Source organism: Barbus barbus (genome assembly GCF_936440315.1).
Source record: "Barbus barbus genome assembly, chromosome: 15".
NCBI lineage: Eukaryota > Metazoa > Chordata > Actinopteri > Cypriniformes > Cyprinidae > Barbus > Barbus barbus.
The window spans coordinates 5,645,064-5,672,733 of NC_136743.1; positions in this window are offsets into that span (position 1 = coordinate 5,645,064).

Here is a 27,670-nt window from a genome sequence, read left to right on the forward strand (position 1 = left end):
GTAAACACTAATTATGGGTCATATATTTTAGATGGCTGCTCCTGCCCACATTTCTTTCCATGAATTGCTTTGGCATGTAACTCATTCTGTATGTACACTAATGATACCTCAAATGGTTAATCAATTATATTTTTTTCTGTTTTTTAATATGCATTGCATGTTTGTGGTGTAACTGAATACATGATGTCAGTACGTACACTGATAGTGTAGTCAAAACCAAATGAATGACAAAAACAAGACACTTACATAAACCTGCTTGTTCTTTCCGATGACAATATGTAGGCCTTCTATGTCAAGAGCTACAGAGTTAAGAGAGGAAGTTGCAGAGTTGTTCTGTCCCTCATTTCGTGCCGTTATTGTGAACTGGGTTTCAGTTGCCCCGCAGGTCTTTGCTATGGTGTAGTTGCAGGTGCCCCAGAAGGAGTAGGCCTTGCCATCGAAAGTGATGTAATGGGGGTCACCGTAGACACTGCAGGTCACCGGGCTGGACGGAAAGCAACCCAAGACCTCGTCCTTAACCATACATACTTCATCAGCTTTGCAGGACGTAAGTGAACATTGAATGTTCCCATTGCCCAAACACTGGCACTGTTGCTTACAGTCACCCTCCATAAATGTCTCTCTGATCTAGATAGGACAGGAAGAGAAAGATTAAAATTTGCTATTTTAATAAAATATACATAAATATTTTAGTAAAATATAATGTAGATTAACAAAATTTCTATAATAGTTTACTGATGCTATAACTGAAATATTTGTATATACATGCATAACATGAAAAAAAAGAATAAAAACAAAATATAAAACTTGAATTCTGGAAGATAATTTTGTGTTTTGCTTTTAGATTTAAATTAAGAGCTTTATCTATCTGTCTGTCTGTCTGTCTGTCTGTGTCTGATGTGATGATAACAATAAGATGCCTACCAAATAATGCTGTCCATTAGCCCAACATCCACAGTCTTCAGCTAATACGCATGCTCCTCCGCTTAGCATGAAGCCATCGTCACACTCACAGCGGTCCTCACATATCCCACAAGTCCCTGTAGCATCCTGGCTGGAGCAGGTCTCAGGGCAGCCACTGGCACAGGCGTTATAGTGGCTGTGAGGGCCACACGCCACAGCTAAAACAGAAACCCGGAGAATCAAACATAAATAATCTGATTTATGGATTCACAATGTTTCTCAGTGCCTTTGTGGTTTGTAATGGAAAGTTACGGGTCAGCTGGTGAAGGTGTGGGAGATGATTAATTAATAACCAGTGACGATGTCTTGTACTTCTGTGTGGGTTGTTAGGTGGAGACCGCACTACTGATTACAGAGAGGTCTGAGATAGGCTATTTGCTCAACAGTGGCTCATATCAGGTAGTCTGATTTTACATGTCAAGCTTTAATTTATATTTATGATTAGCCTAATAATACTGTCTGTACTTGAATCGCTTGTCTCTATTGTTTCATAGTTTTGGGTGGAGATGAGAAACTAAGGCTTTAAACTAATATTCAAGGTGACATGCATTTTGATAGAGTTAAAGGCCAGTTTCACACATGCTGCTTGATGCCTATTTTTGAGATTTAAAGGGTAATATTACAAACTTGAAGGGATAACAATACATTATGGAAAAGATTTAACCCAGAATTTTGCGATCATAGGACCCTGGAAGAAAATTGTAGATATTTAAAAGTTTAATGCTTCAATCTGGTGCATTTTTAGAGCAAACCTATTGATATTATCTTAACATTATAATTCAACTACACTGTAAAATTAATAAAAAATGAATATTAAATTTTTTATTGTTTTTTTTTTATAGTAACCAGGACATTCAAATATTGAGTTTGCTGCATTCGCTTTGAACTGACATGAGCTGCTTGCATCAACACAGTTCTGCGTTTCACTCTAAAACATGCAGACAAAATTCTTATTTAATTAAATTGCGACATTTTGCTATTTGATAAACTCACTAAGCCATATCACAATATCGATTTAAGTTCAATTTACAGATGCTTTGCTAAAGTAATGTCTTATGTTGTTATGACAAGTGTAAAAACATTTTCGGTTCGTTATGAAACTATGACGGACCACAAGAGTCTGAATAATTTTGATCTATGAGATTTCAAAAGGTCTGTGTTTCGTATTATGCATCATAATGTGATGCCTAAATTCACTTGTAGTATTTTTTTTTTTAAATGAAGTAATTTATAATGTCAGCTATTAATTGGTCATCACCCAAAAGTAATTACTGGCTAATCATTATCGACCATAATATTGGTTAATCCTGGTGCACTTTTTACATGGACCAAAGTCCACCATCAGAAATTACATTAGTAATGGATAATCAAATGTTCATTCACACATTAAAGTCCATTTAAAAAGGACAACTTTACAGATCAAATAATAAACTTTTTTTTTTTTAGCTGCATAAATCATAGCCAAAAAAAGCCTCCTAGACTTCCATTGTGGGTGCATTACTGTGACACATTCTTTATCGATCAATACAGTTGAGTTTATCACCAAAATGTTCTTTTAATAGATAATTTTAGGAAATGTTAAGTACATACGACAGAATGTTGTGTTCCTCCAGGCCAGAACAGAGATCCCAACTTTGTCGCAGGTGGCACTGAAGGCCTCGATGGCATTGCAGAGGGCAGCAGGATCTCCGTGAGTTGTACACATATCAAACATGCAGCTATGGAAGAAACTATCTGCATTCAGAACAGATGAGCAAGTTGAGAATGGCCCATGTTTGGATGTTAGCATGCCGCAGTAAACCTCGCTGGCGTACTTCTGCTCCTCTGCATCTGTACAGACCCTGGACAGGGTAGGCTCCTCACACACGCTCTGCCCTAAAATGTGCGTGTCCTGCACCAGTGACCCATCTGGGATCTTGAAGTCATCTTTTGTCTCGTGGTTAAAGTTGCCACATATGCCACAGATTCTGTTTGAGTAATGGCTGGGGACAATCAGTTGAACGGCACCGGATCTCATGTAAAAGATGGACAGTTTGAAGTCTGTCTGAAGGACCAAAGCATCTCTCTGGGCATTAACCGTAACTCTGTTTCCTTGCAGGAGTAGAGGGAGATTCTTCCAAATCCCATTAACCTGATTTGGACAACAATAGGAATTGGTTGAAGGAGTAGTTCACACAAAAATGAAAATTTGCTCCCCTTCAGGCCATCCAAGATGTAGATGAGATTGTTTCTTCATTGGAACACATTTGGAGGGATTTAGCATCATTGCATCATTTGCTCATCAATGGATCCCCTGCAGTGAATGGGTGCCGTCAGAATGGTTGAAGTGCCAGAAGTGAGTGTTTAAAGTTAAAACACCCTAATGATGGACTTGTTTGTGCTTACAAACACAGCTTTACACTTCACAAGATATTAATTGATGATATTGAGTCATGTGAGTTACTTGTGGATTATTGTGATGTATTTGTTAGCTTTCTCATTCTGATGGCACTCATTCACTGCAGAGAGTCCATTGGTGAGCAAGTGATGTAATGCTAAAGTCCTCCAAATATGATCTGATGAACAAACTCCTCTACATTTTTGTCTGAAATTTTTGTGTGAGCTTAAGACAATAGAAAAATATGTGATATCTAATCATCATAAATTGTGGTTGACAGCTCACCATGACTTTGCTCCTCTCTGTCCTCACCATGGTCACTCTCAGACCATGTACATTGATGTTCACCTGCTGAATAGAGGATATGTGCGAGTCCCCTTTATTCTCGTTCTGCACCTCCACTGCAAACTTGGGAAGCAACCCGGAGTCATTGCATTCCTTTGACAAGATGTAGGTACAAGGACTCTCAAATTGGAAGCTGACCCCATCAAAAGTAGTGTAGTGTGGGTCAGAGGCCACATGGCAGGTGCCAAAAGTATCTTTGGACCGATGGATGTGAGAACAGATGAGTTGCTCATCAGTGCAAGTGCAGCGAGTGCTTTTATCGGTCCAAAATGTGCCTCCTCGCTTACATTGTGGCCCTGTGGATGATATATTAACATTTTACTATTTCCCAAAGGCCAATAATTTCTGGTGAATTTAGCTTGAGGATGTTTGTATGTTGTTAAGGGATGTAATAGGTCAAAATAATAATAATCATATGTCACTCACCACATTGTCCCTTCCGTATTCCTATTCTGTCAAAGGCAGTTTGTTCATCATCTTGCAGACCTTTTAATAGCTCAAAAACAACCTGCCAGAGAACACAATTACAGTTGCAGGGAGCGATAGTGATTCTTCAGTGCCTGCAAAAAAACTTTTTTTTTTTTTTAGATTTTTGCATAAATTAAAAGGTTAGAAAGTTTTAGCTCATTGAATAACAGCAAGTTATGAATGCTAGATTCATTTGTTTCCACCGGCATGACTGTGATAATTCATAGTTTTTTTGGTTTCGATGGCTGCAAAATATTTGACATTTTCTGAATACACAGTTAAAACACATGGGAAAAATAAATAATTTAAAAAACATTCTTATTTTAACATTATCTGCTAACTTTCTCCATTAAGATGAATATTTAATAACCTAAATATGAATATTTAAATTGCTGTACCTGGACGTTGTCTTTGTCAGACTGCTTTGTGAGAGGGATGAAGACTTGTCTCCAGTCTCCAGTGCTAGATGTCTCTGAGGTCCAAATCAACGTTTGTAGAATATCACCCTCTAGCAAAACTTTGAGTTCAGAACTCTTCTTGTTAGGTTTATGGTACCAGAACTCCAGACAGGAGTCTTCTGAGACCTTAAGAAATCCACTCTTGAGGCGAAACGCACCAGATGGACTCTCAGGATGGAGAGATGTTTCCTCTATAGCACATAGACAAAAAGACAAAACAAGTGTAAATTTAAGTGATTTGCAAGAGAGCTGCTGAAATGATGTCTGTCTTGTCAGTTTTTGTTTTCTGTGAAAATTTTAGCCTTTAAAATTTTTAATTTACACTTTTGTTATAACAAAAAGTGTATAGTTTGTTGTATAGTATATGTATAGTTTTAACACTGTGTTTGTGCATAACACATGTATCCTGATATATAGCGCTCTGGTGCTTATGTGGACTGTGCATATTCGAATCTGGCTTGTTGTTACTTGTCTCATTTCATATAAATAGTACAAAGCCCCCAAAAGTTTCGTACAGAATAAAGAGCTATGAATATTTTTTTCTCAAAACACAATGAGTTTGTCATGTTTACAAGCAGAGGCTGTATTAGTAACATATGCTCTTGCATATATTTCATAGACTGACCTCTAAAAGCATGCAGTCATAAATAATAATCAAATCACCTGCTTGCAGACTCAAAGCTAACATGTGCCACAAGTTAGACTCTGACCTGAACTTTGTGTTTTGTGAATTCTTAGTGTAGCGTGTTGACCAATGCCTTGTTCACACAAGTGGTTGAATGAGGTGCCTAGCATACTTGAAAGTCAAGTTGAAGAGTGTAATTTGAGGAATAAGAAGTTTAAAGAAGCTCTGCTACGTGCTGTTAGAAACCTGTTAACTGCTGTTGTTGTTGCCGCAGGTGAATGGATTGGTTGTAAACACAAAGCAGTAACTGTCTCTGCAGCAATTTCGTCTCAGCAGTATAATTACCTGCTGCCGTCTGAGCGCTGATGGGTCCCTCAGAGGTCCAATCGCAGGATGCCGGCAAATCACTGCCAAAATCACACTTTGCGAAATAATCTACAGCACAGGAGGGAAAAGTGATTAAAGGACAATAAAAAACAAAAGTGGAGTGACAATAAGAACCTGATCGAAAACAAGAAAGAAACTGAAAACATAGTTCTGTTTGGATTGTTATGACAAATGTTCATGTCCCCAGTTACTCTTGCGAGAAATTGGTCATACCGGTGTGAGTGCTTCTATTAGAGAAGACTAAAAGGTTTACAACTCATCAGTTTGATAGCATGGTTTCTAACAGGTCCTCTTTTCAGTACCACAGAAGTTGGTGACACTTTACTTAAAGCTTTTCTATATAATGCATTATAAATGTCGCATTAATTATGCCTTGTGATGCACATCATAATGCGTTGTAGTATCTCCTGAGTAATTTTAACCACTGTTATACTACATTATATCACTTATATATTCATTGTTACACATTTAGAATGTGTAATGCATTAAACAGCCCTTCATATATTATAATGCATTTTAACTTTGGTTACAATTATTTATAAAAAGATATAATGCATTATAACATACATTATGAATAATGCATTATACATTCAGTAACACTTAACGCGATCTTTTCATAAATATTGTAAGTTAAAAATTTGCAGATTCTTTGTTACATCTGAAATTAGTTATTATGTTTTAATGCAATATGTTTTCTAAAGGTGTAATAATGCATACATGAATATTATAATGTATATAATATTCATAATGTAATATTATATTTTAAAATGATATATTTAAAACATTAATGGCTACACTTATTCATGCGGTTATAGAATGCATTATATTGTGCATTAAAACTAATGCATTAAATATGCTTTTTATAATGCACTATATTTAAAGGCTTCAAGTGTTAACAACCTAAAATTATAGCCTTATGGAAGTGAGGCATCTGGATTCGTGCTGATGTAATTCTTACCTGCATTAGACCTCCAGTCAGGAAGAGTGAGTGGAAAACCTCTGCAAGTGATGAATGGAAAATGTTTTATGTTAATAAATGTTAAGAAACTTTGTTAAACACAATATAAGAGTGATAGAAAGAAAACCTACCCTGAATAAGCCTCGGTGTTGAAAACACATAAATAGGCTATAGAGAGCAGCCTCAGGTATGTGTCCCCTGACATAGTGTCTCGCTGAAATGTGCTTTGGTTTGAAAATGGTTTCAATGTGCTGGCTGTTACGAAGGTGATGAAAATGCACCATTGACCCTTAGAAGGTGTGGTTTTGTCAGCGGTGCCCCAACGAAAGGGGAGGGGTTTTGATGTAAAGTTACAGATGTTCACTGTACTTTATTTCATTCAATTTAGTCCCAGTCACGTCCTTATCAAAGTCCAGATATTGTGTTGCAGCAACAACTTTAATTACTTCTGTCTAATGCAACATTGCTATTGAAATATTAGATACTAGCCGAAGCTGGTATAAGCTGGTTTAAGTTGATCTCTCAGAATGGCCAAGCTGGTGTTTAGCTGATTTCAGTGGTTGGCATGGTGGTCTTTGTGCTTGTGTCCCAAAACCATTTAGAACCAAGAGAAATGGTCAGGCTGGGAGATCGGGTAAGACCACTAAACCAGTTCAGTTGAATTTTATTTTTTATTTTTTATTACATATATGTTAAAGACAAATGGCAATTTTCAAGCAACACATTTAAAAAATATATACATAAATCTGAGAAAAATTCAAGTATCATTTGTCTGCATATGCCAGATAGATATTCTTAACACTGTTGTGATTGTTTATTGGACACTGTTCAAAACTATTTTTAACAGTGTGTTTATTATTCAAGTACTGTATTGCAGTTCATGCGAATAGTTTTGCAGTGTCCCCAGGTTAATTGAACCCTGTCAGGCCATTAAACACACATTTGAGAGCTGTGTTTCACTTAACATTTGTAGAGATCAAGAAAGTACAAAAGCACAATGTTTAGATTGATGCCAGGCGCTAACACCTTGACCATGTGATTCACAGCTGTACACCTGACCTGTTTAATGCTCATTTCTCTTTGGCTCAAACACTTTTCATAGGACAAATGCATTGAGCTAGAGCTAACAGACTTTGCTGTAATTATGTCACAGTCCTATTTGCAATATGAGACCTCACACAAAGTTTCCAAATGCCACTCTTTTTTTATTTTATTTGTTCTTCTCTTCAAACTGTCCGACAGATAAGATAACGCCAGCGACCCTTTGTAATAAGAGATTGACACATGCAATGCTTTTCTTTAATGATGTCATCTCAGGTGTATGTAAGTGGTCTGACTTCCAGGATGTGGGTGTCATACATCTGCTATCAACTAAACTCTTGGATTGCAGCAAACAAAGCTCCTCCTTTACTGTAAGCTGTGAAGCAGACTGCAGGTACAGAGACAGGTGAATGACTGCGATTTTCATCTCAGATAAGATTACAATTGCTGTTTACCCTCAGTGGATCATTAAGTGTCGTCCTCTGACAGCAGATGTGCAATTTCAGAAAATGAACATTGCTTTTCTCTTGGTACTTGGCTTTAATGAGAAAGTGTGTATGAATGATTTGAAATGAACGCCCTCAGAGAGGTTAGAAATAGCTCTTCTTTGATGCTCAATTATAAAACAACCAAGGTCAAGTGCAGGTCCAACCCTTGTGCATAAAGAACTGTGGCCATTTGTATCAGCTCTGTGTAGGTTATGACTTAGCCTAGTTATTACAGTACGTAAATGAGTTACAACTTGCAGTCGTTTATGCTATTACTAGTGTTTATTGCTAAATATTTGAGCATAGCACCATTAAACTTCAAAACATAACCCAAACTATTAACCCTTTTTTTCCCAGAAGCTTTTGACCCCGAGATGACTGAAATAAAATAGTAGGCTAAATGTATTATATATTAGTATTTTCTTTCTTCTTTTTAATTTTTTTACACTTGCATTATTTAAATGTGTAGACTGCAATATATATATATATAGAGAGAGAGAGAGCGATTTCATGACTATTATACATTATTATACAGTATGTCACGAGTATTATACATTATTTTTTTTAAAACAAATGTTTTGAAAGTTGTTCACCGAGGCTGCATTTGTTTAAGCAAAAATACAGTAAAACAGTCATATTGTATAGCGATTTAAAATATCTTTTTCTATTTTAATATATTTAAAATTAATTTATTTCTGTGGTGCAAAGCTGGATTTTCAGCAGCCATTACTCCAGTCTTCAGTGTCACATGATTGTTCATAATGAAACGATTATTATAATTATCAGTGTTAATACCATAATTTTTCTGTTTCCCATTTGCTCCACTTGCATGAACTAGCTTTTCTATTAAAATATTATTATTATTATTTTTTGTTAGAAAATAGCTGTATTTTGCTTGACTCTCTCTCTCTCTATGGAATATCAGAAAAATGAAATTAAAATATTTCCCTGGAATCTGATCCAACATGGATTAGGTAGATCATACATGCCTTTTTTCAGATATTTGATAATATTTTCCAGTTGAATGATTGCAGAGTACTCCCTGACCCTGTTTTCAGAGATGAATACATTCATGTGTATGATTTAAAAAACAAAAAACAAAATTGAGCCATTGTGTGACAAAAAATTGGAATGCAGAAACATTGTTACATTATGTCACAGATTAATGGCCCTTATGGGAAGTTTACAGGCATGTGATGTGTACACAGAACCCAGATAAAGGCTGGTGTCAATGAGCGTGTTTGTGCAGAGTGTATTTGCCAACTGTCAGAGATAAGCGAAGCCTCTCTATGAGAGCAGAAGACTGACAGTTCTAAACAGACATTCCCCCGGCCGTTCCCTGACACTGTAATTTGTGTCAATATGGAACGAACTAAAAGAATATTAATAGTACATTCTGTTCCTTTTTCAGCTCATAAAGTCTCTCTCTGAGATTGTCTGTTGCTGTTTGCACACAGAGAGAGTTTGGCTCTCGTATGAATTGTTTCATTTTACATTTTAATATATATATATAATATAAGTGAAGTGATATGACAACTATGCCACTTTAGACAAAAACAGTATTGGTGTCTCTGTCCCTTTTTTGACACATGACATGCTTTTTTTTTCTCCCCACAGTTTTGTTGTGGTGAAAAAAGCTCTGTTATGGTTGATAAATTATTAAAATATTTTTTCATAACTAGTTCTAAACATCAGATAAATGTGCTTTTTACTTGAAATGCCCCCCCCCAAAGGAATTGAATTGATATTCAGTTTATTGCATTTTTAATGTTATATTTATTATATAGTAAAAATGCAAATATTAATATACATTTCCAAATGTTATAAAATGATTTTATTTCCACATTTGTTGTTAGCTCTGTTATATTTGTTTGACAATTTAAAAAAAGGGAAATATTGTATATAGTTCATTAGAACTGGGATATAGGTTTCTGATCTGAAAATAAAAATGAATACAAATTTGATCGAAAAAAAAAACTAAATGAAATAGGCTATTAAAATATATATTTTTTAAAAATACGTATTTTATTAATTTAAAACAAACTAATAGACGCATTTCAGACAATCTATTTACCAAATTGCCATGCATTAGCGTGTAATTTCCAGCAGGGAGCGCCAAACCCCACTGTTTCTTTTCATTCTGCTGCTTTTTATGTAAATCTTGTGCAAGAAGTGAGGAGCTGGAGCTAAAACTGTGTGAAATTCATCTCTGTAATGCTGGAAATAAAGCGAATAGAGTATAAGACTGAAGGTTGCATTAGTACAGTACAGTACACAGATCTGTAATGTGTGAAATTCACCCATTATGTATGCACTTTAAGGCGCATTATTACTGAACTACTGTAGTTTGTTGCTTTTTATCCACGCACAGTCAATCAACATATTTGATTGTTACTGCATTTGCATTTCCTGAAGAAAATAGCAGTGCAGTCAGCAAAATAATTGTGTTGTTCCTGAGAAAATGACTTGCCACGTCAGCGTAGGGATGGATCAGTCAGCCCAGTGGCCTTTTAGTTAATTATCAACTGTCAACTAATTTGACTAATCATTATGTATTTATTTTTTTATTTATTTAGCTGGTAACATGCTTTATTTAGCAAGTTGTTTGAATTATTTTAGACTTGCATTAAAACAGAGTCCAATCACAAGTGAGAAGTCTTGCTTTATCTGTCACTGCATGTTGTTATCAGACATCCTGAAGTTGTTCTCTGAAGTCATGTGCATGTATTTGCATGCATTTAAATGTGATTGAAGTGTGATTGAATCTCAACATTTCATATCATTCCATCTGGGTTTCACCCAAAATGGTAATACCACATGTAAACAGGGTCTAATAGTGCCTGGCCTGTCATAGTCTATCTGAGATTGTGTGTTTGTGACTGTGTTCGTGTTCAGACCTTGACAGGGTCACGCAGCTCTGCTCTCAAAGTCATTTCCACGCCCTGCATGCCACCTCAGCACCACGCAAACCCATCAAAACTGAGAACAAATGCAAGGAAGTTTAAAAAAAAGACTAAAAAGAAAGGGCTGAAGAACAAACTCCCCCCTCGTGCCTCCCTGGTCTCATCGATCCGATGAACTTCAGAGAGGAGATGATCTTATGCTTGTGCCTTTCTGGATGGCCAAAGTAGGGGGGCAGGGACTAAGATCAAAGAGCTGTTCCTGTCTTTCTATCCCTCTATCTCTGGCTGAGAGGAGGGAGTGAGAAAAGAGGAGAAGAGGAGGAAGATCAGTGCATGAAAGGAGGAAAGATCTTGGTGGATTTAGTGGATCTGAGGGGATGGCATCCTGCTGTGTTAACCTTGCATATACGCGCACACACACACACTGAGTTTGACCGCATTGAGGGAGTCAAATAGTATGAAGGCATTTGAGATGGTAGCATGTTTCAGTTTACTAGATCTAAACAAGTCCAGACCCATTCCCAATTAAACAAACACTTATATTACAGCCCCCTCTAAAAAAATCCTTAGAGACAACTACCATTCAAAAGTTTAGGGTCATTTACATTCAACACTGATAATGATTATAAATGTTTCTTGAACAGCAAATCAGCATATTAGAATGTTTTCTTTTACCCTTTTTGATCAATTAAATGCAGCCTTGGTGAGCATAACATAAAAACATTTAAAAAATCGCATCAATCCCAAACTTAAAAAAAACTGCATAGCTTTGCATGGCTTCACTTGCTAAATCATGTTTTTCAAGTCAAAAATTAATTATTTGAATTTAAATTCATTTTACGTCCTTGCATTCCGATTTGAATTGCAGGATTGTATCTCATTTGCCTCCTCAATTCAAATTCAGGAATTTAATTGGAACTTAAAGTGCTTTCTATTCTATTCAATTAAATATTGAATGGCACACAAACCTGCTGCAAAACATGGTACCAAACAAAATGGTCCCGAACACAGACAATGTAAAAGGAGAACACAACAAAAACAGTCCCAAACAAAATCACTCCCCATATAAACACAGTCCCGCTTCTCAGAGCAGAAATGAGAGTGAATTGTGTCTCTTCTGCATTATACGATTAATTGAATACATTATCTGAGTGCACCTGTGACCTGACTGCATGACGAACTGCAGGGAATGGAGGGGAATGTCAAATGAGAGCAGGATGTAGAGACATGAAAGAGGGAATGATTCAGAATTCCCAAACAACACACTCTCAGATTAAACTCTTTTGTTCCAGTGTTGTGTGTTTCTACCGGGGAGTCATTCTCACTTAAACAACCTACCCAGACAGGTCCAATCTAGTGCTGCGTAAATCGGAGAGATACTGTAGGCCAGACCAGTAGATTTTACTTGTACAGTTTTATTTTTCAACATACATCTATGGTTGCTTTTCCCTCAAAGCTTATTATTTACTTGTTTAAATTCATTTCAAAAGCCGCAAATTCATTACTGCAACTCTCCAAAGCACTTGAAATGTTCATTACAGTTTCCACTAGTAATCAATTGTTCCTGTCATGTTCTGGATCAAACTAATGACTGATGGAGTTTGCTAATGACTATGTTGCTGAACTTTAAAAAATGCTTTAGTTTGATTAATTTAGCATGGATTTAAATGCTCTTTTCTAAGCCAGGATCTCTTCTCTATAATATTTGATGGTTACTTGTTAAGTCTTTATACGTTTTTATTTTATTCTATCCCTCTGAATATTACAGATCTGCTCCACACCCATCCATGCAATATGGAAAGAAAGCCTCCAAAGTGCTGTTAGACCATCTCTCTGAAAGCAACCAGGACAGATAGATGTTCTTTATCAATTCTTGCAAGAAAATTCAGACACAAAATCTGTTTTGATTATGTAATTTCTGTTTTTTTCCCCATCTGCTGTCTTTAGCATCATTGTACAGTTTTATTATCATTTTGCAGTGTTTTATTGGTAATATCAGCTATAATGTGACGAATTGCGAATTGTGCATGTTAGAAAACCATTTGGACTGTCTCAGTTTTGAGAACCAGTCATTCAGGGCTGTGTTTCCCAAAAGCATCATAATCTGAAGTAGATCGTAGGGACCACGGGAACTGGTCTGTGAACTGTTGTAAATGATTCTTTGAAAAGGATTGGCTCAAACAGAATGATTCGTTTAAGAATCGGACATCGGTATTGCTGGTTTTAGAAGGGCTTGGGTCCTTCTCAGCTGGTGGAACACCAGGTTGAAACACTAGCTAGATCAGTTTAAACTAGCTAAAACCAGCTCAAGGCGACTTCACCCTTGTTGCTTCTTTTGTTATATATGAAATACCCTACAAACACAAACTGTTTCATTCTTTCTCTCTCTTTCTCTTTGTTTGTCTAATCAGTAGGCTGTATCAGATCCGGTCCTAAAGGTCAGCAGGTGGAGAAAATCAATCTACACCTTGCCCTTTTTAACTGAGGAACAGGTCACACTGTGCAGTAGAAGAGAGGCTGTGTGCTGCATCATCTTCCTGCTGCGCACACACACGCACGCATGCACACACACACACAGATTATCAGGTCAAGGTCATTGCTTTTGTTCCAATCTGTTGCATTCGCTGACCTTTCGTGTTTTCGTCTGCAGTCTCTGCAGTATCTGTCTGTAATCACGATTCCTCTCTCACACCGAGTCTTATTTCATCTTCAGACCTTTTAAAGGCTTTTAAAAGTCAGGATAGAAATTCACTGTTTGCACAGCATTCGGGAGATTGCTGAGAAAGAGGGTCACCTTTGATGGCTCAGAAATCTTTTTGGGAAGCACATGTGCCAAAACAAAACAAAAGACTAATTATATACACACACACACACACACACACACACACAATCACACACACACACGTTGGTTTTTGTGGTTTATGGGGACTCTCCATAGGCGTAATGGTTTTTATACTGAACAAACTGTGTGTGCTATTTCCCTACACCTAAACTTAGCCCTCACAGGAGACTTTGTGCATTTTTAGATTTTCAAAAAAACACCATTTAGTATGGTTTTTTTTTAAGCCTTTTGAATTACGGGGACATAGGCAGTGTCCTCATAAACCACCTTCATATTGTAATACCTCTGTCATACCCATGTCATTATACAAATTTGTGTCCTCATAAACCACATAAACATGCACCCCCCCCCCACACACACACACACACATGATCTATCTCTTTACATTATATAGTGTTTGCATATTGTGCTTTGTACAACCTAATGTATCCAGATTTTTTATTATCATTGCTTTGTGTAATATTTAACACTTAAAAAAAAGTATTTCAGTCATAAAAGTCTCCATTAAGAATGTTAAAAATGACAAGAAAAGCCTTAAAAGTAAACATCCAGACACGTTAGTAATGGCAGTTCAAAGGAAAATGTGCTTAACTGTCAAAAAAAATAATGGCATAAAGCAAAACATCCTAATGGTCCTAAATGGCTTCATTTTCTTCATGCAAAATACAGTAATTTATATTTTACTTTTCTTTTTTGGGGCGTGAAATGTGATGTTTTGTGAGATTCACAAGAACAAGCGTTAAATGAGCAGCAGATATGGATCTTTGGACGGGCGTCTGTCTTGCCGAGGGTGGATGGAGGCAGGGGATTTCTGGCTGAATATGGCTCCTGTTGTTCTACATTGGCAGAGCAGTGCATTGTGTTAGATATGATCAATAGATGCGAGCAGCCAGCGTTTAATTGCCTTTTGTTAACATGGAGGTGTTTGACAGAAGGAAAGGAGAGTCCCCTAGGGCTGAGCAAGGGTGTGAGCGGATTCAGGAGAGGGTTTGCACGTGTACCATTCTACATGCAGGACACGCTTGTACCTTTGTTCCTGCTGATGCCACGTTAATTGCAAATTCAACTCAACCGCTCTGCAAACGTTGCCTGTTTTCCTTTCAAGGCCCGAAGCGTAGCCTGTGCAACTATGCTAACGAAAACGCTTCTAGCAACACAAACCTGCGTCAATGCGTTATAAAATGCGTCAGACTGCAGATCATACTGCAAGACGGGTACCTATTGCTCAGTCCCACCGGGAATTAGTGTAAACTCTTGTTTTATGGTCAGCTCTCTCTTTCAGGTCAACTATCTTCATGATTAGAAAAGTTTGAAGAGAATGTTAGAAGTTTTAAACTGGTATCTGAATAACAACATCTGGTTTAATGGCATAGACATTTGAAAAGGTTTGTTAGCAAAGCAAAAACATTAAGAATGGACATCCAGCAGCAGGACGAAAGATGGCCAGGTAGTGATGTATCTCTGTGGAAATGAGCTCATGAATATTAATTACTTTAAACTGACGTTGCTTGATAATCTTCGTAGACTATTCAGTCACCTTACCTGATTAATATTCATGAGCCACAGGAGTTCCATGCTGTCTTGGCCTTGAGATACAATATCATGCTAGTTTTACATTATTATTATTGTGTACTTAAATTTACTAGATTCATTTTTCATTCTATTTAAAATATACAGTACATTTATATATAAATTTATTTGGAAAACAGAAAATTAACGTAATTAAAATATAGTTAATTTTGTACATTTTTTGTACAACTTTTGTACAAAGCTCATAAAATAATTTACTAAATTTACTGTTGTCAGTTGTTTGGCTATTGCACCATACAAATGTAAGATTTGTAAAGAAAATGTATAGAAAAATAATTCCTAGACCATCCAATCCCATTAGCTAATTAATATTCATGAGCCACAGAAGTTTATCAAGCCAATTTTACATAATTTTTTACTAGGATTTTTTTTTTTATTATTATATTTAAAACATAAATGTATATATTGAAATATATTTATACAAATATAAAGTCAATATAGTTTAAAATATTAATACAGTTAATAATTAATACAAATAATAATAATATACAGTTCATTTTTCCAGAATTTACAATTGTTAGTTGTTTGGCTATTTCTCAACACAAATCTAAGACGTCTAAACAAAATCTATATGAAATGTATATAAAATGATCTTTATAGACAGTCCAGTCACATTGCCTATTTAATATTCATGAGCTGCATTGCTTTTGAGATATAACATCAAGCTAGTTTTACATTATTTTAGGTAGATTCATTAGATTTTTTTTATTTTAATTATTATATTTTTTTTCTAATTCAAATATAAATGTATATATTGAAATATATTTACGTATATCTTTATATATTTAAATATAAAATTGACAATTATATTTTTAGCCTGTAGTAAAGCTCATAAAAACATTTCCAGAATTTGCAATTGTCAAGTGTTTGTCTATTTCACACAAATTTAAGATTTGTTTTCTGATACGTAATTTGCATGAACAGTCATTCTTTTTTCTCAGTTCTCAGCTCATTTGACAGTTTATTTGCTAACTTTGTTACACTTGCAACAATGCACACTTGAATAAGTTGGCCTAGGATATGCTGGACACGTTTTAGTAGCACATATTTTCAGATTTATTCCAACTCTTTGACCCTGCCAATAACTCTGTCTGGGCAAACGTGTTCTGGCTAAGTGACAGAATCATAACCGCTCCAAAAATTTTGTAGATCTGTGCACAGATACTTTAATATATATATATATATATATATATATATATATATATATATATATATATATATATATATATATATATAATTTATTTATTTAGTTTGTTCTTTCTTTGTTACATTTTCGAAATATCACCAGGCACATTTATCGCAAATTATAGCCTACATCAGAAATGTTCTTTTAATGCAAGCCAACTGTAGATCATAGATTCTGCCATTAGCTAACAAGGATGTGGGCTCCACTCGTGTACATGGGGGCTGCACACTTGCAATGCGTTGGCCGAGCATTCGTGTTCACGTATATGAACAATCAGAAAGCAACAAACAAAACAAACACTATTTGAGCCAAAAGACTGGGATGAAAAACAGGGTGCTTCATCACAAGAGAGGGAGGGAACGGAAATATAGAGGACCAGCCAAGACTAGCTCAAAAATTATTTGTGCTGTGTGGGTGTGTGATATCTTACAGTGTCTAAATGAGGATACACACATACAGGGGTCTTTTATGTGTGTATGTGGTATTTGTTTTTTTTTTGGTGTTGCAGCTGTCATGCAGTGTGTGTGTGTGTGTGTGTATTTGTGTAAATGAGGAAGCTTGCATGCAGGGCAGAGAGGACACATAGCTTTGAAGTGTAAATTACTGGCACAGGAAGTGTGTGTTTGTGGTGCTGGGACATATTTCATTATGCTCCAGCCTTTCTGTTTAGCGTTTAGGTAGACCAGGTAAAATAACAAAGCGTGGGTCACATAGTCTCTCTCCGCCACCCTATGCCCATGAAACAGGATGGTAACTTTGACAGCTTTGGTTTGTATAAATTATGACTTGACTTTTTCAAGGGCTTTACCTATCGGTGCAATGCTGGGATTAAAGGAATACCCTGAGAAAAGGAAGTACACTTTATTTCATGTTAATAGCAATTAATGATAATGTATTATAGTTTAAATGTAAATTAAATGCAGTTTAGAATTTTAGAGTGCTTTGGTCCCATTGGACTTTTTTTATACATTTTTTATGTCATTTCATAATTACTTCTATTGTTTCTGAAACATGCTGCTGAATGTACAGAAAATGGTTTGTGGTAAATTAAAATATACTTAACTGTCATTTATATTAAAAATTCACTCATGTAGTTAAGTATAGTTTTTAGTTACAAATGTGAAATGAAGTTTAGTACATTTGAAATATATGCACTTTAAATAGTGAATAACACCCTACAGTTCAAATTATAATGAAGTACTTCACAGGTGCTTTAGTATGTTAATCAAAACATCAAAATAAGTGTACTACTATAAACACGACAAAAGATTATTAAAACATTTTTAAAATGAACCTTAAAGTAAAACCTTTAATTTTACATTATTACAATGTGCACTTTTTAAAAGTGTATTTAAGTTAACAAGTGTACTCTCTGTAATCACAGTTAAGTGGCTTTTAATTTAAGTAATATACTTTTAGGGATATTTCACAGAAGAAAATTCTGTTTATTTATTTTTTCATATGATGAATGTCACTGTGGTCCAGTTTCGCTTTGAACTGTGGTAATTTCATGGTATGGAGAAAAAAAGTTGAACCGTTTAATAAAAATATGGTCTGCATTTCAACAGATGAGAGAAAATCATACAGGGTTAGACCGACATGAATTTTCATTTTGGGGTGACCAAAATTAAAATTTACTCAACATTAGGCCATACAAGTAGTTGAGTAGTTGAGTTTGTTTCTTCATCAGATCAGATTTGGAGAAATGTAGCATTACATCACTTGCTCACCAAAGAAACCTCCGAGTCCAAACAGCTGATAAAACATCACAATAAACCACAAGTAATCCACATCACTCCAGTCCATCAGTCCATCAATGTCTTGTGAAGTGGAAAAAAAAAAAGAATCAGAAAGAGCTTTACTGCCAAGTGTTACACACACAAGGAATTCCAGTACAAAAAAAACAAAAACAAATCAGACATATTGCAGACATATAATTTAAGGTAAAAATGAAATATAACACTAATAATAAAGAGAACAGACAATAAATTAAAAACTAGAAAATATATGGTAATAAAAATATAGAAAAAAAATACCAATAGACAATTATGAATATGCTATTTACAGATGAATAGTTTTGAGAAGTTATGGACTGTCCTGAGATGTTCTGATTTGGAATATGGCCTGAGTGGAAAAAGCTGTTCTTACACCTGGCTATTCTGGTGCTCAGTGCTCTGTTGCGCTGGCCAGAGGGCAACGGTTCAAAGAGAAAGTGGGCTGGATGTGAGGGGTCCAGGGTGATTTTCCTACTTTTTTCCTCACTCTGGAGGTGTAAAGTTCTTGAAGGTTGGGTAGCGGGGCACCAATAATATTCTCAGCAGTCTTGACTGTCCGTTATAGTCTTCTGATGTCTGATTTGGTAGCTGGACCAAACCAAATGGTTATAGACGTACACAGGACAGACTCGATGACGGCCAAGTAGAACTGGGTTAGCCACTCTAATGGCAGGTTGAGCGAAGAACACAGAGCCTCTGCTGGGCCTTTTTCACATTGGAGTGATTGTCCCCATAGGGCCTTTCGCACCGCAAGAACCTTTTCATAGTACCCGAACTAACTGTGGAACTACCCAGTTTTTGGCGTGTTCGCACCGCAGGAACTAGGAATGGTTTTAGTTGCAGGAACTCCGTTTGGAGGAACTAAATTAAAACACTTCTAGGAACTATAACTATTGTGAAACCTGCGAGACACAACAAAAACACGCTCTGTTGGCCTGCAAACATATGAACTCAGACACTCTCTCTGCAGTGATCATGCATTTCTGTCTCGCTAGTGTGTGCTGTTTCAAACGCGAAAGCATTTAAAGCTGTGAACGGTGGAATCAATATTTTCCAACATCAAGAGAACCTGACCAAGCTGTTCCATTCCACAACAGCAGAGGAACCCCCTACTGTAATTGCCATTGAGAACATGCGTGCACGCACACACACACACACACACACACACACACACAAACAAGCACAAAAGCTTTGCTTAAGGACATTTATCAGCGGTTTGCCAGCAACAGAGACTTGCTGCACTTTGAGACTCTGTGTGAAATGCTAAGAAGGTCTTTCTCCTCCCGCTTTTGCCCTAATGTCTCTTTCCCTCTCTCGCACCCCTGCTGTATCCTCTCACTGCGTTAGGAACTCTGAGCCCTGACCTCTGACCTCCAGACTTCCTTCTGAGCGTGCGGCAGGCACAGATAACACACCATTCCTCAGTCTCACGCAGGTACAGAGCACCTGAGAATGTCAAGCGTCAAATATCAGAAGTTTGCTGGGAAATGGCACACGTTTCCTATCAATTCTGTCCGAATTGCTCTCTCTAGCTGTGAATAATAAGAACAGGAGTAAGGTATGAGATGTTTGAAATGTATGAGTGTGATTTCTTACCCTCAAATGGAGCATGACTGATGTATTTTTCACTAAAGTGAATGGTTTTGTCTTGGATGAATAAGGCATGAGTCAAAACACAGGGAACTTTATTGGGCAAATCAAATGAAATCTTTCACTTACCCCAAAAATAAAGGAAAACGAAGAAATTTGAACAATTGCATGAAGATATCTCAAATGTTACCATTAAGGTCCCAATATATTTCAAACGAAATCGAAGAATGAACTGATATGACGTCATTTCGAACAAAATCAGGCCGAAACGAAGTTCGTTTTGAGTTAGTTTCGACAGTTCGAAACAGCTCACCTAAGCAAACTTCCTGGGGGAGTTCGTTTTGGCTCCTAAACACCTTTGAGCTACCATTGGTCCATGGCGATTACGCAATCGGTGGGTGGGTTTGGGGACTCCACTTTCTTTGATGTGCGACCATTTTCCCAGTTCGTTTCTCATTCAACAAAGGTCAGGCAGGAGAACAACATCTCCAAGTCACTAGCATCATAAATACACTGTGTCGAATAGCTGAGCTGCCACAAATTTATCCGCACATGTACGATCGTTTGCGGAGAGACTTTAAAGATTCAGAGAAAGCATTTAATTCCTAGAAAGAAATTGCAACGAAACTTGGTGTCGACGACCCGGAGTTATGCAAAAAGCGATGTAGAGAAACGTCAGATGCAAGTTTTCCAAAGCCATGAAAAGAATGAATCGAAAGAGTAAAGATATAAGGTAGCAAGTACCAAACACATGTGTTTCAAATAAATGTTACACCATACTGCTGTTGTTGTTCTTTCAATAAGCAAATTTAAAAGGAATACAATAAATGAAATGCCAAAAGAACATACAATAATAAACCTTTGTTTTCATCAAATCATGACACCACATCAAATATTCATACGTGTAATCATTTATCCAGTTTAATAAAAGACCTAGATACACAATCGTTGTTGTGTTTAGGGCAGATGCGCGAGCGTCGCGACACACGTTTATATTAATCTGGAATTGGACTGTGCAAAAACAGTTTAACGTTACTTTGTCTTTTCAAACTTCTTTTTGCCCCAAACGAAGAACGAAAACAAACTTTGTTTGAAGTATATCAAGTATCAAGTATACCTTTATTTTGTAATTCCTATTATTAATAGTATTTAATTATTTAGTTTAATAACGTAAAAGTAATTTGTTGCCATTGAGTTTACAGTAATTTTTTTTTGTAGTTTTGTACATTTAGAGAAATGAGAATTGGAGGCATTTTTATTTATTAGTTTATTTTAGCAGAGACAAGCGCATATTAATAAGCGATGAAAATACTGTGTTTTCAACAGAATTAGCTGTGGCTATTTATTTTTCATTTGTAGTCTCTGGAGAATGTTTCTGTCGCTAAAAACTAAACAAAAATGAGAAAACTATTCAAATTGATGTGAACAAAATAAAAAAGCATAGAAAATCTTTGTATAACTATCATGAAAGTAATGAACTAAAATAATTTATATTATTATGTGCTCAATTATCATGAAAATGTCACAATGCAAAAAAAAGGTATTCAAAATAAGCTTAATTTTAATTATGTAAATTATTTATATTAATTTCAGAGTGAGTATTATTATTATTATTAATCCCCAGTTACTGATTTAATGTCTAAATGAGAATTCAAAGTATATTTTGAGTAGGAAATCCGCGTGTGGAAGTGAAATAGAGAATGTTTCTAAGAGAAAGAAAAGGTTTTCCTGCTGTTCTTAAGGTTTGTAGTCTGCGCTTTATAAATAGGTGATCTGATGTGAGAGATGACACATTTTTGTTGGCTGGGTAAAGGAAAGCTCATGGTGATTGTGGGACTGAGGTGACTCATCAGACACAACAGATGTTAGGGGGAACTGAGATCAGACACACATTAGCATGAGACACTCACCTTGGTCTTCCTCGAGGACCCTGAGACTTGCAGAGAGAGTGAGTTTTAAAGGGGTCATATATTGAAATACCACATTTTTGTGTGCTTTGCAAGGGAAATGTATTATTCTGTTATATGATCCCTTTAAAATTCTCTTTATAATATCAGGATGTGCAATTCTTGGGAATCAGTCCCATGTCCTTGGAATTTCTAGCGTAATGCTTTGCCAGTTGTGTTACAGAAACACTAAATTATACCTGTTTTACGGACAAGAATCCTTGACTAGGATTATAACTGAGACAAAAAATAAAACAGTGAAGAATATGGGCCCTTTAACACACATGTAAATCCATCATTCTGGAGACAGACTGTCATATCTGAGGTTCGGACGAGGGCCGGTAAACACATACGCAGACATAGTCGATAGACAGTCTCCTGGATTTGTTAAAAATACATACACTCTTTGATCCAGCTGGCTGAAATGTTATCTCTGAAATGTCAGACAGTGGATTATTGACTGATGCCATTTCAGTGATATTCTTGAGCCGTTATATCAAATGGGTGCCTTTTCTGTTTTGTTTTTTAAAGTAGATTTTGGTCAGACCTTATTTTTTTTCAGACAAAGACTTGTATTTAAGTGCTATGTGCATTTGCTAAATTAATAATAAATGAGTGTCTTGGGATATTCTGAATTTGCCAGGATTCCATTAATCATATTGGCATTTGGACATATGCCCAGGGGCTTATGACCACCACATAAGGCTGTCTAAATGTTTTCAAATAGCAGGAGATGCAGTGCAAAAGCCAGAAACGACTCCCAACGGTCACCTGGTGACTGGCTGCCAAATCAACATCGCCAGGGGTCCGTGATACCTTAATCCGGCCCTGGCTTCTGCTAGCCCTGTTATCATGGCTCTGGTCTCCATATCATTGACATTCAAGAGTCAGCAATATGTAAAAATTAAACACTTTTTTTCCAGTCTAATTTATGTGTGAAAATCAAATGTCACAAACATATATAAATGTATTTATTATATTTATTTATTATGCTTTATTGTAAAGTTTGTATATATGTATATATATATATATATATATATATATATATATATATATATATATATACACTTTACAATAAAGCACAATATATATATATATATACACTTTACAATAAAGCACAATATATATATATATATATATATATATATATATATATATATATATATATATATATATATATATATATATATATATATATATATATATATATATATATATACTGTATATATCTGTATATGAAGAGTTCAGATGCAAAAGCCTCTGTGCCGTCTGACATTTCTTCTAAAATTAGCATTTTAAATAAATATATAAATAAATATAAACAAAATAAATATATAAATATTTTTTAGAAACGTGCAAAAAAACCTTTATTGAATTTTATTGAATTAAATACTTTACCATATAATTTAATATTAAATTATATTTAAGCTTGCAAAACTCAACTTTTAGCATTTATTACAGTTTATCAGATGTTGAGGCTTCAAATGGTACTTATTTTATGGAATGACTCTTCCTCCTCTTGTCGTGTAGAAAAACAAACTGAAAGTTAAGATGTTCCTAATGGCTTATGATATCAAACGAATAGTCACGATGTGACTGACTCCCTGTGTGTATGAAGCTACAGACGGATTAGAGTGTGGCTGAGGGCTTGTATGTTTGTTACGGTTGCCCCACTGCTTTTCAGATGAACCTCTGAGTCTTTGAAGACAGCACGACTCAGGATTCAATCATCTCTAATCTTCCTCTCTCCCTGACGGCAGACCCCAGAGATCCGTTCTCAACCCTACATGGCCTCCGAGTTCTCAGGGTAGCCTGTCCCTCCTCTCAAATTTCTCCATCTCTCCCTCTACCCTCAACCCATCTTTCTGCTTCTCTCTTCTGCATCTCTCTTTTATAGTTTCATGCTAGAACTCTCCTTATCTTCAGCCCTGATATTTCTCTCTCTCGTCTGTTGAATGGCTGGTTGGGGATGTAGTTGATCAGCATGGCATGCTGGTGTATTCATTGTGTTTCCTAACTAGTTTAAAGGCTCTGATATACCTAAAGAGAAATCGAAGACTTAACTGGTGTGGCATTAATTTGAAACAGATCACTAAAGCAAATTTTCCGGAAAAGTTTGCTTCAGCTGGTAAACACCTTGATGCTAGTCAGGTCGGAGCAGGAGCTGTTTTGTTGCAGTCTGATGAGCATGGTATTGATCGCCCTATCAGTTATTTTTCACGAAAGTTCAATTCATATCAGACCAACTATTCTACTATCGAGAAAGAGGCCTTAGCTTTGATTTGGGCTCTGCAACATTTTGAGGTTTATGTGTCTTGTGGGAATATGCCAACTGTGGTATACACAGACCATAACCCCTTACTTTTCTTCACTCTTTGCAGAGTCCTAATCAGCGTCTTATTAGGTGGTCCCTTATCTTGCAGACTTACTCTTTGGAGATTCGTCATGTGAAAGGCGCAGACAATGTCTTAGCTGATGCATTGTCTCGTGCCCCATGTGGTTGAAGATTCTTAACCCTTCTTTCCTCTTTTGTTTCCTGTTATTGGTTTTCAATTCCTTAAATTTAGCTTTTTCCAGGCGCAGGGAGACTGCTGGTTTTGAATCCAGGACGGGTGTGAAGAGGGGGGCAAGTTGTAATGGTCTAATGATTTTGTGGTTGGGGTTGTTTTCTTGAAATTAATTTTGGGTGTATTTGGGTTTTGGGAATTGTGTAAGGTAGAGTTTCTAAAGAGAATATCTCCCTTTTAAGGGGAGAGGTGTTATGGTCTCGTTTTATTTATTTATTTATTTATTTTTCCCTGTTGTCGTTCTTTCTTGTTGTATAGGTTCCCAGATAAGGATCTACACCTGTTACCAATTCGGGACTGTATTTAAGGTGTCTGGCTTTTGTTGGAGGGAGAGCTTTTTTCCTTGTCCTGCAGTTGAGCTCCGAAGATGGACCTTCACTTTGATAATTGTTTGTTTCTTTGTGGTTGTTCATTTATTATCGTTATCGTTTAAACCCCTGGACTAAAATATTTTCTGCTTTAATATAGTGTACTTTTGGTGTTCAGACCCTTTTAATTGTTACTTCCTTGAGTCGATTGTAACACCTTCTCACTCTAAAGACTACATTTCTGTTGGCGATATCTTCTCTAAAGAGAGTGGGGGATCTTCAGGCCCTCTCAGTAGCCCCTACTCATTTGGACTTTGGGCCCGGCGTGACCAAAGCCTTTCTATACCCTAGAACAGGGTATGTTCCGAAGGTCCCCTCCTCAGCACCACAGCCTATAGTACTGCAGTCTTTCTGTCCTCCTCCCTTTCGGGAGCCTGACCAGCAAAAGCACAATTGTATGTGTCCTGTGCGAGCATGCGTCATACGTCCACAGAGCTACCCTGTGGAGAAAGGGGGATCAATTGCTAGTCTGCTACGGTCCCCCCAAGAGAGGTCTGCCGGCTACAAAGCAGACCCTCACCCGTTGTGGATGCCATTAACATTTCTTTTGAGTGCTCTCAGCTCCCCTCGCCGATGGGAGTTAGAGCTCATTCAATTTGGAGTGTGACGGCCTCCAAGGCCTTTTTCGAAGGTGTCCCAATTCAGGACACTTGCAACGCTGCGGGTTGGTCCATGACCCTGACCTTCGTCAGGTTTTATGGCTTCTATATGCGGGCCACTCCAGGCTCTTCCGTTCCGTTCCGCTCCGCTCCGCTCGTCGTGCTCCTGAGGGATAAACACAGGGCAGGGACTTGGAAGTCTGGCAGCGTGGGCGCATCGTTCCCCAAAGCATCTTACCGGACGCAGCTCGAGTTCCTGAAGAGGAACGCCTCAGGTTATGTATGTAACCCTGGTTCCTCGAAGGAACGAGATGCTGCGTCTCAGTGCCACACCTCCTGCATCCCTGCCATAGTTTTGCTTCTTTCCTTGGAGCTGATGCCAGCTGCATCGCACATGCCTTTATACCAGCTGGTCATTACGTCACCCTGCCCGTGACGTCTCGCCCATCATTTGGACTTATTACACACGATATTCAGAGCCGCTCATGCTGGAGACGTTCCCCGAAGCATCTTACCGGACGCAGCGTCTCGTTCCTTTGAGGAACCAGGGTTACATACGTAACCTGAGGCGTTTTGCTTTGTTTCACACAACTAATCATTGCCGTACGTATGTGTGGGGCGGAGCTATCAAAATAGGGCGAGACCCTTTTGGGGTAGGGGCATGTTTGTTTTGGTGATTTCAAATGTCAACATAGGCTACCAGAAACCGCTTACCCCACCTTTAAGGGCATATTGCTTGACTGCTGTATTTTAGAGGCTTGGTGTAAACTAATTGACTTCTTTTCCTCATGTAAGGATTTTTTTTTATAAGTATAGTAAATTACTGTAAATGGTATCTTTGAGTACAGTATCAGTCGTTGAACTACATCTGAGAAACTGTGTGGACTAAAACAACTCATCTTCTCCATACATCATGCACCATTCAAGATACACGTACACTTTCAGTTCTCTCTCTTAATTCATTTAATCAGGCAGAATGTGAGGTAAAAATAAATGAGAATGAGATATAACCGGAAAGAAATAAAACAAGATGAAAGCTGACCTGTCACTGCATTGATGAGTGAGTTGTTTGCATTTTTCTTTGATGTGGTTCCCTGGAAACATAACTTATGGAAATTAGTCAGGTAAAGAATCTTGTGGGGAAATTTCTACATTTGCATTGTTCTGTCTGTGTGACCTTTTGACCTCTCTCAGGAGTGTAGGAAATGAAAGTTGCTCTGAAGAAAGGTAAAGTGAACAAGCAGTACAGACATGACTTAATTTAGTGAAATGATATGAATGTAAAATGAAGGATGTTTATATAAATATAACATGGCCCAGTTATGTCAGTCAGTGCTTTTTTTATAGATAAAATGCTTGATCTTTCTAGATTTACCTATGCGTGTGTATGTATGTATTATAGTTTTAAATGCTATATATTTAATTTTTAGGTCAAACGATTAACAATCATTCAATCTAATTACACAATATGCTGATAAGATGATATTACATATTGTAGTATATGATTAAAACATTGAGTAGATTTACTTTACTTAAAATATTTTTATTAATTATACATTTTAGTATTTTTAGACAAATCTGAAATGATTGGGGTCTGCATGCTATATTTTATATCGGGTGACATATATCCATGCTATATATATATATTTTTTTCTCTGTTTGAGACTGTCATCTGGTTCTTCTCACGTGTGCCATATTTAGGCCACCTCATGCAGTCTACCTCAGCCTTTTGCAGCTTTTATTTATGTCGTCTGACCACCTGCTGACCCTTTGTGCTCTTCAGAGTTCACTGAGTACAGATGAGTTACCTGCGAGTCACAGTGAGCTGCTAACATGTGGTGCATCTAATGATAGCAGCCCAGGCTGGACGTCTATATGTGATCGATCAGATTAATGAGCATTTTCAGATCCAAAACGAACATAATCAATAGATGAATGACTTCTGCTGGCACCAGCGGGTGCCAGAAAGCTAAAGTAAACAGGCCATTAGCCAAGGTCAAAGGTCAAGAGCTGATAAATGCAGAGGAGCTCAATATGAACTGATTTCCCCTTCACTACCAATTTAACAGCATTTGCATGTTAGCTGAGTAAGTAACCAGGTGAGAGTTTGACGACGGCAGGTAATGGCACCCCCCGCTGTTTGGCATCAATTAGCGGCTTTGCTGAGTACAGAAATGCGCTAAACATGAGATCA